This window comes from Equus caballus, chromosome 23 (genome assembly GCF_041296265.1).
Source record: "Equus caballus isolate H_3958 breed thoroughbred chromosome 23, TB-T2T, whole genome shotgun sequence".
Lineage (NCBI taxonomy): Eukaryota > Metazoa > Chordata > Mammalia > Perissodactyla > Equidae > Equus > Equus caballus.
This window is the reverse complement of record NC_091706.1, coordinates 37,437,108-37,453,587: the sequence shown is the minus strand read 5'-3', so window position 1 is coordinate 37,453,587 and position 16,480 is coordinate 37,437,108. Positions and strand designations below refer to the sequence as shown.

At 40.8% G+C, this 16,480-nt stretch overlaps 1 long non-coding RNA gene across 9 annotated transcripts in view; it reads left to right on the top strand.

Moving 5' to 3' along the window:
• The window catches only part of LOC102147749 (uncharacterized), a 156,805-nt gene that overhangs the window by 66,928 nt on the left and 73,397 nt on the right, over positions 1 to 16,480 (top strand). For 8 of the 9 annotated variants that reach the window (XR_011431180.1, XR_011431183.1, XR_011431182.1 and 5 more), the window contains 2 exons: positions 2,932 to 3,091; positions 5,258 to 5,351. This is a non-coding gene — a long non-coding RNA (uncharacterized lncRNA). Of the gene's footprint in view, positions 1 to 2,931; positions 3,092 to 5,257; positions 5,352 to 11,585; positions 11,638 to 16,480 lie in introns of all 9 variants that reach the window. The other variant, XR_011431178.1, reaches the window with a different exon arrangement.

Sequence of the window (16,480 nt, the reverse complement as noted above, 5' to 3'; positions counted from 1 at the left end):
ATAAACCCCACACAAAGCCTCCTTCGACTTTCATACCCTTTTTCAAAGGTTGGGATTATATAATATTGAGTTGTTTTTAACTCACAGTTTCTCTTAGGTACTAGGCTGTTCATGAATAATATTAATAGTGTTAAAATCCCTTTTACATGTAGAGATATAAGGTTATCAGTAGATAAAATAAAATTACTGCTAGTAGGACTCCTAGGTCAACCCACAAAGGCCTGTTTAACCATAGTGTCTCTAAAACAGTAGGTTTTTTTTTTTTAAAGATTTTATTTATTTTTCCTTTTTTCTCCCCAAAGCCCCCCGTGGTACATAGTTGTATATTCTTAGTTGTGGGTCCTTCTAGTTGTGGCATGTGGGACGCTGCCTCAGCGTGGTTTGATGAGCAGTGCCATGTCCACGCCCAGGATTCCAACCAACGAAACACTGGGCCGCCTGCAGCGAAGCGCGCGAACTTAACCACTCGGCCACACGGCCAGCCCCTCTAAAACAGTAGTTTTAAGCCTTGAAATCTACTAAGCCCCCATGAGCCTTGCGAGGGATGTGGGGGATATGAGAGAAAGAGGACTCCAAATACTAGTGGAGGAAAGATGCTCTGAGATGCGTGTTCTGAGGTATACCATTCTTATGGTGAGCGTGAAATGGCAGATGGGGATGGGGGGGGGGGGCGAGCCTTAGGGACCAATTGAGGGAACAAGTTGCTCCTAAGCCAGTTGATGTGCTGGGCTAGGATAGATCCCTTTCCTTCCCTCTGCATATGTCCCTTTTGAAAGTATGTATCCTGAAGCAGAAGACACAGCTTATCCTGCTGGAGGAAGACCTTTCTTTTGTCTAGAGTATAGAGGTAGCTGTACTTTGGGCTAGAATTTCTACGTAACATTCCACCCCGAGAGAAAGAGGCCGAAAGGAGCTTCTAAAGGTAGAAGGATGGGTACAGAGGCCTTCTTAGAGCAGGGGAGTGAAGTCAATTTGTGGAGTGATGAGAGACAGTGATTGCTAGAGAGAAGGGTAGATGGTACTCAGGAAATGAGAAGGCAGGAAGGGAGAGAAGAGCATGCGCAGGTTACTTGCCTGAGAATGAAGGACATGAACGTTCTTCTATTTCAATGACCAGATGTTCTGACAAATATTCCCAGAGCTCATAGCTCATTAGAAGTGCCAGTTACTGCAGCCAAACCTTTCTAGAGATTATCAGTTTTATTTTAGAAAGAACAATCTGCCTGCAAAGTTAAGAAAAATCTAAAATCCAGAAAATATCAAATTATATAAACAATTACCTTGCAATACGTTGTTTTCATGAAATGAGATGATACACAATGCTCTGAAAAAGCTTTTTTGTTAAAATTCCAGCAAAGAGGATTCCCTGAAGTTAAACCCCACGTTTTTTCCAAAGAGTTTTACACATGCCATCCATGCAGTAAGAAGCACAGGAATTCTGATGAGAACATACTTTTCAGGAATTTATCAGCCCCTTCCCTTTCACTCAGGAGGTGGCCTCTTATTCATGCCTGTTGGATGTAACCAGTGAAGCGAATACTTGAAACCAATTTCCTGGTTTGAGAAGAGGTTATTGATTCTCACAGCATGTATATACCTGGAAAATTTCATTGTTTAACTCTGCATGTGATGGTTCTTGCCTCACACTACTTTAAGTCAGGTAGCTTGGGTGAGGTATACAGATCCTCGTGGCTTTATTGAAGTCTTCAGAGGAGTTAAAAAATGTTTAACAAGTCTGAATGTTGCCTTGAGTTTAAAATACTGTATGTGCATCTCAGAAAATGTCTGAGTAGGTGAGGGATATTTTTTGTAAGCATGTGCTTTATTTTCACAGAGGAAGTTGAGAGAGAAATTTCCTGAGGTCTACCATTCTGCTGATGAGCATGAGATGGCAGATGGGGATGGAGGGGAGCCTTAGGGACCATTGAGGGAACAAGCTGCTCATAAGCCAGTTGATATGATGGGCTAGTACTTTGCCTAGTACCAAGAAGACTATGGAGGTGATTGATAAAACATCAAATTAAATGATTATATTTCTAGATCTTATTTTAAATGATCACTGCTTAACCTATTGGTGATTTATTATTTTCAGAATTGCAAAACTCCATCCATGTATTATTCATATCATATTAGCATTTATTGGTCCTATGACCTAAATTTGTATTCTTGAAATAAAAGGGAGCATCACTGATGGAAAGGAGAAACAGGGTATGGTGTCAGGCATGCACCACTCCCTGACAGATCTTGTGCATTTGTATTATTTTTCTCTAAGTAATAAAAGTTCAATTGAATAATTAATGTTCAACTCTTTGGGTGGATGAAAATGAACAAAAACTTGGCATGTTTGTAGTTAACACCTCTTCTGGGTGTTGTTTAAGAGTACGTGTAACGTGGTGAAGCCACATGCCACTGAATGTTTCCCCTCAGATCCTGGAAATATGTTCCAACCCCACTCCAACCCTCTTCCTCTTTTTCCCTTAGAAATATTATTATTGACCCAGGGACGATTCATTCCGGCAGGAAGTCTGCCATTTTGAACCACTTTGAGCAGGTTTTGTAGTGAGGGGAAATGATTTTTTGTTCTCAATCATCATTCATACGATGACCCTTGTGAGCAAGTTGGCTGATAAATCCATGGCCACGGGGGAGGATTTTAGTTTGTGACAAGGAAAATCTATTTCTGCTTCATGGGGAGAGACATCTCTGGCCCTTACCTGGGTGGGCTTTTGGTGGGAGATAGGCCCTTTTGGTATTTGTTGAGTTGAGCTGAGAGGCCTTTCTACTATAGCATTGTGTTTTAGAAATAAAACTCCCTGTGTCCTCATTTGGGGTGGGCAATTGATGGAGAAAAGAATCAAGTTAATATTTTTCTCAAACATCTGCATTTTGGGCTTTAATTTTTTTTTTAACTGATGACTTTTTCTCTTTCAGTCCCCATGGTTGATACAGAAGACTGTCATATGAACCAGTGAGAGTAACTGAAATGAAAAAAAAGGCTCCAGCATCTCGGTAAAAACATGCCACAAGGGACGAGAAGGAGAAGTTTCAACCAGCAGGCCAAGAGACCGGAGACAAGATGTGTGTGGACAAGGTAGCAGTGTGGGAAATATTTAATTCCCTGTGGTGATTGTTGACACATGGAGCTTGTGAAGCACAGAGCCCCAACTTATGGATCTTGTGTTATAATTTTTCAAAGACTTCACAGCAGCCACACTAGCCATACAACTAACACAAATAAATTGTTATATTTCTAAACTGTTATACACTTTGTCAATTAGCAGCTTAGGGTTCCTTCTGAATTTCTTGGGAAAACCTCCAGAGAGTCAGCAGTTCTCAAGGTGTGAGGTTCATCTTCTGTAGCTATTAGGGTCCCCTTGGGATGCACCCTCTAGTCTAGAGCAGGTCACCTGGAACTGAAAGTCTTCTGAGACACAAGAACGGGGAGCAGTTAGGAATGTGAAGGAAGATGCGGAGAAAACTTCTCTCTGCTCGAGAGATGAACCAAATTTAAAGGGGTGATGAGAACACTGGCAGAATGATATTTTTTCAGTATATTTTTTTATATTAAGTGATTTCCCCATCTGGTAGCTGCTGTTGCCTGTGCCTCCTTCCCAACCCCATTCGGGCATCATTTCTTATATCAGGGTAAAAAACCAGTTTCACCAGAGAACAGGAAAAAAAAAGGCTTTTGATTTTCTTAAGTCAAGACCCGAAGGGCACTTGGCACAGAAACTCTAAGATGACTTGGAGTGAGGCTTCTAGGCTCTAGGGGAACATGAAATTTTCCGGCTGTGCTGGCGGGGAGGGGAGGAGGAGGGAAGGGAAAGCTAAGGGGGAGTGAGGAAGCAGAGAGAGCTCTTAGGTGCTGGTGGGCCCTGTCTCTTCTGAGAAAAAGGCTCTGTGCCCTGCTCCCCAGAGGAGAAGGTGGTGGATACAGAAATCCCAGATGGCTTGGGTTATCATCACTTCCCAGCAGGGCCCAAGGAGACTGCAAAACTCCAGAACAGAAAGGGCCGAGTGGTTTCTAAGGAACGGAGAGTCTGAGCCATCCTTAGAGAGCCATCCCAGCACAGCATGTGGGCACAGGTTAGGATGAGTCCTCTGCTCAGAAATGCCACCAGAGTAGCAACAAAGGACCCATGGCTTTCGATTGGCATCTGAAGTGGGGGCAGTCTTGTGAGACTGAGCCCTTCACTTGTGGGTTCTGACCCCAACTCCAGGTAGATAGTGTCAGAATTGAATCAAATTCCAGGACACCCAGTTGGTGTCAGAGAATTGGTTGGTGGGGAAAAAAACCCCACACATTTGGGGTCAGAAGTATTTTGAGTAAAAAGAATTCAGACCTTCTGACGGCTTCCCTATTTTCCAAAGCACAATTCAAATTTCACTTGTTCACAGGTCCTCTCAGTTTTTATTATCTTCTCCATCCTCGTGCTCCTTTAGCACTTCCCGCATTCCTTACAGCCCTTTATCAAAGTCAGCCTGGACTGCAGGGTTTTGGTTTAGTGTCAGCTGCTGGGTGTGAACCCCAGAAGTATTCTGGGTTGTGTCCTCACAGCCCCTGCCGTGAAGGCACCTCCTAGGCTGGCAGGGATTTTGGCGCCTGGTATGTAATAAAGCCTGAATGTATATTTGTCAAACTAAATTGAATTTAAAATTTTTAAAGACACAGTTAGTGAAACATAGGCAGATCCTTGAAATAATGTTTAATTGGGCATGTCTCTGATTCTGTCACTGTTTTTCTTCCTTTTCCCCAAGTCTTTGTTTCAGATTTTTTCAAACATACAAAACAATTTAAAGAATCATTCAGTGAACATTCATATAACCACCATCTAACTTCCTGGTATACACTTTTTATATATATGTGTCTACATATATTTATATATTATTTATGTATCTCTCCATCTATCCATCCATCAATCCACATTATTTTTTCCTCACTGCCTTTCAAATACAATCAATGTTTGAGAGATCTTCAACTTTGGAATCAGATCTGGGATTAATTCCTAGATTCAGCCCTTATTTGTCGTATGGCCTTGGGGGTGTTGCTTAGCCTGCATCTATTTCCCCTCTGTAAATGGGGGATGGACAATGAAGCTGACTTCACAGGTGGTGGTGAGGATTAAATGACATAATGTAGATGAAGGGCCTGGCATGTAGTGTGTGTTCACTACATGGTAGCAAGAAAAAAAGTACAACATAAGTATTTATTTCAGCCATCAGCACTGATTTGCACTTCTGGTGTTCCTGCTTCCAGCCTCTGCTTTAGGCCCAGAAGGAAAAGAAATTCATAGGAGACAATGAGTCTCAGACTCTTTCTTGGTTATGAGCAAGAGTTCCCTGGATCTGAGGTAAGTAAGAGTGATCTGGGCTTTGGTGGAGAAACTGTGTTCTGAATTCTCCAGTGCAATTAAAAGGCTATAGAGGGGCTGCCCCGTGGCCGAGTGGTTGAGTTTGCGTGCTCTGCTTTGGCGGCCCAGGGTTTCACTGGTTCGGATCCTGGGTGCAGACATGGCATCGCACATTAGGCCATGCTGAGGCGGCAGCCCACATGCCACAACTAGAAGGACCTACAACTAAAAATATGCAACTATGTACCAGGGGGCTTTGGGGAGAAAAAGGAAAAATAAAATCTTTTTTTAAAAAAAAGGCCATAGAGCAAACAGTAGAAATCACCAATTATCTGCTTGTACCCAGATAAGATGGGGGATCTCAATGCTTATCTAAAATGTAGAAGAACCTTTGCTAAAGATGGAAGTGATTAGGAGAGAATGTCCGGGCTGAGCCCTCTGGTGCAGGGATTTGCATGTTTTCTGAGTGTAGGCCTCATTAGTACATCCTTCCACTCTAAGGCTATAGAAGATCCCCAAATCAGGGTACCAGAATTATGCCCAGATCAACTTGTTCCTGAAATGGGCCTAGAAGGCTGCGGCTGGAGGTTGGAGGATGAGATCGTCTTCACTGTGGCCTCCCGCCAGGCAGTATTTGGGATTGTTGGCAAGTTGGAAAAAGAAACTCTCATCCTTTGTTTCCTGCATGTGCCCTCACCATGCCCATCCACAAGCCCTATCATTGCAATGTCCATCACACTCCTTAGTTTAATCATGCTGAGTACAAGATGGTGTGAATATTGTGGTTTGAATGAATAAAACTGTGGTTCATCCCCATGAATTGTTTTCTGCTGAACACTCAGAGTTGAGGCCTCTTGATTTCAAATCTGTGTTAGTGTGTGTCAATAGAGTTGTCCGTGCATGAACTGGAAAACACCTGCTGTCCATCTCTTCGTAATGGTTTACAACCTAGATGATATGTCACATCAATCTGCGGATCTGTTTTAAAAATACAATCGCCTGCTTCCCCCCAGTTCTACCCCCAACCCTGAAAGTCTGAGATAATGGGTCTTGGGATAGCGCAGTGGAATCTACATGTTAAAAATATCTACAAATTACTTTACTTCATAGCCAGAGATAGGAACTACCTCTTTACTGTAAAGCTGTGTAGCTCTTCTTAAGAAAAATAGTGAGAGTTGAGCATGTCTACTTTTGACATGCAAAATCTTGGTTGACCTTTTCATTTTTGCATTCTTTTCTACCAGTTGATGGGCATAAAATGGAAACCTAGCTAAAATGAAAAGATGAGGAATACTTCCAAAGTAGAGAAGGTTGGGTGTAAAATAGAATAAGGACTCCCCGGCAGAGTTCTTGAGGAGACGCTCAGCTAAAGTGAAGAAGAGCTAATAGAGGTTATCCCAGCCACCTAGGACGGCAGTGCTGGGGATTGTCAGGTTGAGGGCATAAGCCAGGCCGGAAGGCAGACAGGCAGATTGAGTTACTGTATTTTGTCAATTCTAAAACATCCATACTTCACATTTTAATTTCCCGGGCATCTGTTGGCTGGGTGCCAATTGGGTTGCAGTTGTCATTGCCCATGCAGAACAAATTTTGTTATTCATGGTGGCAAAACTCAACGACTTCAGTTCCTCAAAGTTTTAGTCAGCAAGTAATTCAAGGACTATTTGAAGAAAGAATAAAATCTTGGTTGTTGTCTGAAAACCTACTGTTGTCATTTGCTAGTTAGATGCAAAAAGCAACAACATCCCAGCCTTTGGATTAAGTGTTAGTTGCTGGGAAGGAAATTCCAGAGATCATAGCGGAATGCTTTTTAAAGAAATACTGCATTCTCAATGCTCTTGATCACACAGACACTAATATCAGGTGAAAAATGGCAACAAACATGCCAATTCTGAGTTGAAAAGTGACCCAGGAGAGTTGGAATCTAAACATGAAGAAGTTTGGGGTATAGTTTAATTGGCAGCATTCTTTTTCTCTGTTAATGCTACATAATGGTGATACATCTTATAACTGATGGTCTCTGAGATTCAGTGTAATAAGATATTTGTGTTGGTCTTTACAAAGGAGAATATTGAAGAAAAGTCTGCTGGAAAAAAAGCATACGTAAAACTGTAGAAGGGACCAGGAATCACAGATCTGTGCATGTCTGACTTCCATAAAGGAAGTGCTTTCTGAGACAAGAGAGAAGAACCATCATACATGTAAACAATAGTAATATTTTTAAAGAAAAGCAGGTGGTTTTCATTTTAAGAAATTATTCCTATTTCACTGGAATTTTTTGATGGAGGCAAGTGACAGGAACTGATGGGTGTACTCAGGTAGACTTTCCAAAAGTCTTTTGCAGTTGGAGGTCCGTTGTTTGTTCCCCTCCTCTTGGGCTGGAGTAGCCCTGAGAAGCAGTCATTTTCCCTCTACTGGAAACCTCATAGCAGAATACCTCAAGACTCATAATGCACAAGTCTCATTCCTCTTCCACATGCTGCCCTTTGAATATGTCAAAATAGCTTCCACATAAACCTTGCACTGCTCTTCCTCAGGCTAGACATCTCTTTCTCCAAAGATTTGTCATAATCCATTTCTTCGAGGCCTTCCCATTCTTGAGTCTGTCCTCTGACACCTCCAATTTGTCTAAAGTCGTTATAACTAGGTAACACAGGTCCCAGTTTTCCAGGAATCTTAGTTTATGCCTATTTTCCAGGCTTAATTACTACCTGCAAACCCTTTCATTCTAAAAAGTGTCCTGATTAGAATAATATCATATATGGTCAACCTACTTACAACTGAACTAAATGCAATCTCTAAGGGTGGACTGACTAGTAAAAATTAGAGTGGGGCTCTCACCATCCTGGGTCTCGGTACTTTAGAGTTGAACAGATGCCTTAGTGACTTGGCCATACATCACACCACTGCCTCACGTTAAGCTTGTGGCTGACTGCAGTCCTCAAGTCTTTGCCACAAAGCCACGTCTTCCCTTGCAGTACTGGTTCTGGTGGTTCTATGGCATTAGTTCCTACTAAATTTCGTGACATTAGAATTCAACCCATTGTCCAATCTGCGAAGAACGCTCATCCAAAATGCTGCCTTATTCCTTTGAACTTCCTGCTGTAAGAAGATATAATCTTGTTTTCTGTATCATTCTCCCAGTTCTTGATTAAAAATGTTGCGTAGGAGAGTCTTGTGGCATATCACCTCTTTTCAGTTTGACTTCCATTCACATCCTGGAATTTAACATCATAAACTCACTTAACTGTAGCATCTTCCCGGCAGTGTATTTCTGCCTGTCATGTCATAATATCTTGGGAGACCTTGGAAAATGCCTGTTGAAACTGTAGATGACTAATGTAGAGTGTCTTTTCCTGATCTATGCATCTATATCTTGGACCAAAAAACAGGAAAGAAAAAACAGAGCTAAGCCTAATGTGAATTCTTAGTGCACTCCTTTTTAGGCCCCGTGGGGCCTTGGAAATGTATTGACTGGCACACAGGATAGGTCAGTGCTCAATGAATATTTGTTGATCCAAGCACGATTTTTCATTGAAAAACAATTGGGAGATCTTGCTCATGACTCTTGCTGTGAAAAAAGCCTATTTCCTTACACCTGCCAAGGACATCTGCTTTGGGAAGTCCCACACACAGTTCAGGTCCACACCAGAGTATGAATTAACTATTTGCTAATCATGTAAATATTTTTGCTGAAACAAAAACATGATTGAGACTGCAAGTGTGAACCGAATGCAGAAAGTGCCAGCTCTTTAATGTAAGCAATTAATTAGGCATCATCTTTACATCTGGTGATAGGTCCCAGGGTGTTAATCAAATCAAATATCACCAGCTGCCGAAAGGACAGGCTGTTTCAGCAAGGATTCCCTGCGCTGAAGGGGAGAGGGAGGTGGCATTGAAAAGGATTTCCTGAGGCTCCAGTGGCTAAGGACACCTCTAGAGGAATTGTGGGAAACTGCTTTGTAGGCACATCCGTAACAGATCAGATAGATACTGTCTTGAGTCAGCTGAAGTGATAGAAACAGCCCAGATTTGAGAAACTGGCATTTATTTATTTTGTTTGCTTATTCTCTGAGGTTCTAAAAGGCATTGAAGTCTGCCTAAATAAGTATCTTAAATAGGACAAAATAAACATAAAAATAATTGAATGAGGAAAGAAGAACAGAGAGTATATAGAACTAAGAAAGATAAGTCAAAGTCAGATGTGAGGTTAATATCTAAAATTCACACCATAAGTTCTTATAGATTTGCTAGAAATGGGTCTCAGATTTGGCACTAACCTTCCCCAAGAAAGAGATGTCCTCCCTTTACGTGATCTACATTATTTGTAATAACAGCCACCACACCACTCCAAGTGCTAAGCAGCAGCCCACTATTTCCCATTCCGAGATCAGGGAGAGCTTCCCCCATGGGCTCTCATAAGGAGGGCACTGTGTAATGGAATAGCGACCTAGAAAACTAATTTCTACAGAAAGGCTCATTCCAAAGCCATGTTGAATACCTAAATGCTAATTTACTCTAACAGGGTTTGGGCTCCTTGAATTTCTGCAAAATAACTAGATTTCGGTTGCAGAATAGTTCAGAAAATGTTCCCATGTGTGCAATAAACCTGTGGCCCACAGACGTCTGGGCTCCTTCACTTGATTATGAACCACAGGGCCAGAAATTCTTGGTTATTATAGCAACAGCTAATGAAAGGAAAAAGAAAGGACTCTCCTCAGCCAGCCCTGATGGCCTAGTGGCTAAAGTTCGGCGCTCTCACCCCTTCAGCAGCTTGGGTTCTTTTCCTGGTCATGAAACCACACCACCCATCTGTCAGTTGCCATGCTGTGGCAGCAGCTCACATAGAAGAACTAGAAGGACTTACGACTAGGATACACAACCATGCACTGGGGCTTTGGAGAGGTAACAAAAAAAAAGAGGAATATTGGCAACAGATGTTAGCTCAGGGTGAATTATTCCCTGCATAAAAAAAGAAAGAAAGGACTCTCCTTCCAGATTCCAGAGTACTGTTGCCTTTATGCCCCTTTGGAGGGGGTGGGAGATGAAGAGAGAGTGTTCTCTTCTCTCTCTTCTTGAAACAATTCTATTGTTTTAAATTTAAATCTTTAAAAATTTAATTAAGTTTTTATTGACTGGAAACCAAATGTAAACCAAACCAAACTTTACATGTTGTGAAGATCACAGAAAGTAAGCCTAATGTATGGAAACAGGCATCACACTAAGAGTGAAACCAGCAAAAAGCAGTGCATAATGGAATGGCTAAGTGGCAGGCATCTGCAGAAAGAATCCACTCTGAGATGATCTCCAAGTGGACATTGGTGGGGAGTGGGGGAGAGCGGGTGTATGTGTATGTGTTGGATGGGGGGTGGGAGAGGGAAAGAAACAATCAGGTATCTTGGTATATTCTGGGTTTGGAGCAAGTAGAGTTTTTCATCAAGTTCTTTTGAAGGCTGGTTGAAATAACACCTGAATGCTATTCGGTTATACCTGATTTTTCATTCATCAAGCGACCTCTGCTTATGAATTAAGTTTCCAAGAGCTTGAGAAAGGGAGGTGTGGAAGATTGATCCCAACATAGCTGTACCAGTTCCCTTCCTGGATCCTGTATGTGACTTTGCCATTCATCCCATTAATAGGTGGTGTCTTTTTCTTCATCCCTTGAATCTAGGCTAGCCTTGTGACTTGTTTTGGCCAATAGAATGTGGTAGAAGTGATGGTCTGTCGGTTCTAAGTCTAGGTCTCAAGAAACCTTGAATACCCTTCTCTTTCCTTCTCTCTCTCTAGACCTTTCACAGCCACGATGGGAATACACCCAGGCCAACTAGCCCAATGATGAGAAACAAGGCCCATTTACTCATATTGTTCTGCTGATCCCCAGACAACACTAGACTTGTGTTGAGGCCATCTTAGATCAGCCAGCCCGCAGCCCAACCACCAGCTGACCACAAGGGCCTGAGCAAGCCTGGGAGCGATCGGCTGAGCCTGGTCCAGATCAGCAGAACTGCCCTGCTGACCTTGGACGTATGGCCAAAAACAGCTGCTTACTGTTTTAAGTCTCTGACTTCTGGCGTGGTTGTCACACAGCAATAACTAACTGACACAACAGGGTTCCCTGATAGCAGTATTACAACTAAAAGAAATTTTGTTCAGTATTATAAATAAAAAAATACAAACAAAAATATTATAAATGAAAAAAAACCCCACATCTTGGCATTCTCGTTTGTGTTTTAGGATCTTACATGTCAGTGAGCATGAAAGTCCCTGAGGACCTGAGTAGCGCTGGGTAAGTGGACAAAGTAGAATTTCTCGACTTGCAAAATGGAGAGTCAGACAGACCCTAAACAGATGACTTCCAAAACACTTCCCCATGGGATTCCCAGCATGCGTGTTGGGAGACAGCCATATGTCTCTCTTGTGAATAACATCTCTAAAATTTAACAGTGACCGTTTCCTCGTCTCCTCCTACTTTACACGACAGAGGGTTGTTTTCTCTGAGAGTATCTTCAATTACTCCTGAATTGCTTTGTGCCAGCTACTGTGAATTCTGTACTAGCTCCCCTCTTGGAGCAGTGTTTTCCACTTTCTTGGTTTATGTTTTATCAGCTCTACTCAGGGAAATGAGGGGCAAGTGTGCACAAAAATATTTGTGACAGGAGAAGCTGGAAAAACCAACTTTTAATTGGGTTTTGCAGTGGTTTCTGTGACCACTTCTGACCCTCTGACATTTTCCTTTTTTTTTGAGTTCTGTCGTCAATTTTATCGTGAGGAATTTGCTTTGGCTTAATGTTTGCAGCGAGAGGGAGAGGCACAGCTGGACCCTGCTCCTCTCTGCTGTGAGTCATCAATATCTGTTACGCGATGGCCCAGTCTCATCATTGCCACCGCTGCCGGGCTGGCAGATCTTTTGAAATCGGGGAAGGAGGGCTCTGGGGGTCACTAATGACTCCTGGGGAGATGCAAGATGAGGGTTCCTGTCTTGAGGAGGCCATTGTGAAAATGTGCCTGTCAGTGTTCTGCAAGAAATGAAAGATCTCTTTCTTTTCAGAACTGCTCAAGGCGGCAGTACCGGAATTCTTAGGATACCCATACAGGAAAAGAAGCAGAATTTAGGATTCAGTTTATAAAAGACCTAGGAACTTTGGGGATATTTTGGGGGAATTAAAAACTTACCCGTGCCCTTTTTCCTTTTCAGAAATTTAAGAGTCAGAGCATGATGGTGCAATGACTTTCAAGATGGGCCTAGAGCCCTCGGATTTGAGGCACACTGGCTGCCTGGCTGTTCTGTGTGAACTGTATTCTTTGTGGCAAGTTACTTAGCTTTCCTGAGACTTCAGTTCACATCCATAAAGTGAGAATGGTATTAAATTTGTCATGAGGATTAAGTAATTTAAATGTGTTTAATTCTTAGCATGCCTGGAGCATAAAGACACTCCATAAATCCAGTTCTTTTATTTTTCTCTTTTTTCTACCTTTTCTGACTTTTAGTTATATTGTTGTTTTTGTTTGCATGTTTGCTTATATATGTATTTTTTTACTCTGTAGAATGAAGGATGGGTTTTTGGAAAGCAAGAAGACATTTATACCAAAATCTTCAAACTGCTTTACTTTTTACCTAACAATCTCACTTACGTAAATGTGTACTGAAACAGTGGTCTAAATTTTTAAAAGTACAAAGCTCTAGTCATAAGAAAATCTATTGTTGCTTCAAAAAAAGTCCTTCCTGATCATTTTCCTGTTTGCCTTATTAAAAAAACAAACAAAACACAGCACTTTTTTCACCATTATCTTTTTTTATGATTTGTGCTGTTTGCCACTCATTGTCATTGTTGTTTCCATGCAGTCAGTTATTTCTCATCCCTTCCTCAAATTCTTAAATAGATGAATATTAATTCCCCATGGGCTCAACATGAATCATTTCCTTCTAAGAGACTGTGAAACAGGCTTATTTCTTTATTCTAGGCAGCCAATTTCCAGGAGAAGCAAAACTCTGGATTATAACCCATCTTGCATGTTTATGCATCTTTTAGGAGATATTTCTTAATAATAACTATGCCACTCCTTCATAACGTTTGGAATAAAATGGTCAAAGAGTACACTAAGAAAACAGTCAAGAAGGCGTCCAAAGTGGGGAAGAGGGAAGTCATCTTGACTGGTCACTTGCCACATGCTCCTCCCGATGCTGGGGTCTTCCAAGGTATTGCTTTTGCAACAAGCCTGCCAGTAAAAATTTTAATCTCCTATTTCCTGAGTAGGAAACTGAAGCCTCAAGATTTTGCTTGCCTATAGACCAAGAATTTGAACAAAGGGCTGCTTGACCTTAAAATCCACTTTCTTGCCTCCATTCCCAGCTGCCTTCAAGGCAGTGATTCGTACCCTTGGCTACACATTGAAATCATTTGGGAAGCTTTAAAAAAATAGTAATGCCCAACACAATACTGCAAACGAACGAAGTTGGGGGAGTCACACTACTCAATTTCAAAGCTTACTGTAAATCCTCAGTAATCAAGACAGTGGTCATTGGTGAAAGAACAGACACACAGATCAATGGAACAGAATAGAGAGCCCAGAAATAGACTCACACAAATATAGTCAATGGATCTTTGACAAAGGAGCAAAGGCAGTTCAATGGAGAAAGGAAAAACTTTTCAACAAATGGTGCCGGAACATCGGAAGTCCATATGTAAAATAAAAAATGAACCTAGACCTACACCTTACATTTTACAAAAATGATCTCAAAAAGGACCATAGACCTAAATGTAAGATACAAAACTGTGAAACTGTTAGAATAAAACGTATGAGAAAAGCTATGTGAACTTGGGTTTGATGATGAGTTTTTAGATATATGACCCAAAGCATAGTTTATTAAGGAAGACATTGGTAAATTGGACTTTATTAAAGTGAAAAATTTCTATTCTGTGAAAGACGCTATTAAGAGAATTAAAGGACAAGCCACAGACTGGGAGAAGACATTTACAAATACATATCTGAAAAAGGACTTACATCCAAAATATACAAAGAACTCTTCAAATTGGACAGTCAAAAAACAGTAAAATTTTTGAATGGTCAAAAGATCGAACAGACTTCACAAAGAAGATATACAGATGTGAAAAGATACTCAACATCATTTGCCATTAGGGAATTGAAAATTACAATAATAACCACACTATATACCTATTAAAATATCTGAAATTTAAAAAACTGATGACATCAATTGCTCACAAGGATATGGAGCAAGAAGAAAGTCTTATTCATTGCTGGTGGGAATGCAAAATGGTCCAGACACTTTGGAAGACAGTTTGGCAGTTTCTTACAAAGCTAGATGTAGTCTTATCATACCATCCAGTGATCACACTACTACATATTTACTGATTTGAAAACTTATATCCATACAAAAAACCTGCATGTGAGTATTTGTAGCAACTGTATTCATAATTCCCCAAATTGGAAGCAACCAAGATGTCCCTCAGTAGGTGAATGATAAATGAACTCTGGTACATCTATACAATAGAATATTATTCAGCAATAAAAGAAATGATCTATCAAGCCACAAAAAAACATGAATGAATTTTAAATGCAATTTGCTAAGTGAAAGAAGCCAATATGAAAATGCTACATATTATTTGATACAAATTATATGTAATTTTGGAAAAGGCAAAACTAGGGAGATGGTAGAAAGATCAGGGACTCAGGGGAGGGGGAAAGGGTTGAATAAATGAAGCACAGGAGATTATTTAAGATGATGAATTTATTCTGATGATAACTATAATGGTGGACACATGATATCGTGCATTTGTCAAAACCCATAGAACTTGATAGGACAAAGAGTGAACTTTAGTGTATGCAAATCTTAAAAAAATCATTTAGTAGGTCAGGGATCCCAGGGTGAAATGTAGAATTGTGACAAAACAATATAACTGTGTTACACATGTGTGAAACAACCTCACTGAAAAATGGAGAAGAGAAAGGGTACTGACCTAAGTGACCTTGGAAATGAGTAGAGTCTATAAGACTAAAGGCAAAAGGAACTGTACATAAGCACTGTAGTTTAGTTGATAAAGTTGTATGCATTGGGTTAACAATTCTACTGTATTGCACTGTATATGCATACCACTTTATATTCATACTGGAATTCAACAGTTAAGTGAATGGATGGACAATGGTGCCAGCGAAGTTTCTTACTGTTGGAGTGAGAGGTTACAGATAATCAAGAGGAGGAGTCTGGAATCATCCATGTGGTAATGGATTAGAGTTGGAGAAATCAATATGGACTCATGTTAGCTTAATACAAATACAGATGGTTACATACAGAAATACTTTTAGATATATGTATATACACGGGTTAATATACACACACATATATTTCCTTGTTCTGTCAACTGAGAGGGCATAGAAGCAATGACACCTTTGTAGCAATGAGCACACCTAGCACCCAGATCTTGGTTTCTAATATCATTCTAAAACAAAAGGAACCAGAACTTGGATAAATGGCTGATTCTAGGACTAGGGTAGAAAATGTAGAAGATGAGTATGGAGCATCTTATAGTGCCAAGAAGTAAGAAAGTGCTCAGGAAAACAACAACACAATGATGGGGGGATGTAAAAGGGGTACAGGGCCAACTAAAAGAGCTCCCAATGGCCAACGCTGGAACATTTGAGCAACGAAGTAAAGTAATACTGGATTTAAACCCAAAGTAGAAAATAAATAAATGATACTAATATGAATACTGATATGAATAAATTATTGAATAAATAAATGGAGGAAAATAGACAAATTTCCTGTACCAAAGAATTCTAAAAATTTTATGTAGATACTGTACTGTCAGGGAAGTGGAATATAGCTCCTCATTTTTTAGGTGTGGGTTAAATATAGTGACTTCCTTCAAAAGGGCACAGTATGAAAAAGAGGAGGGAAGGGTAACTTTGTACTGCGGAAACCTGACAAACGTTAGCTCAGCCAGGCGACAGGGTCAACCTCAGTAGCGATTAGACGTGTTGATACACGTACCCTTGATCTAATGAGATGAGAATGGCTTTCTCTCTGTGGTCTTCTTCCCCAGAGCACATAACCCCAGTCTAATCATGAGGAAAACATCAGACAAATCTCAGCTGAGGGACATTCTACAAAC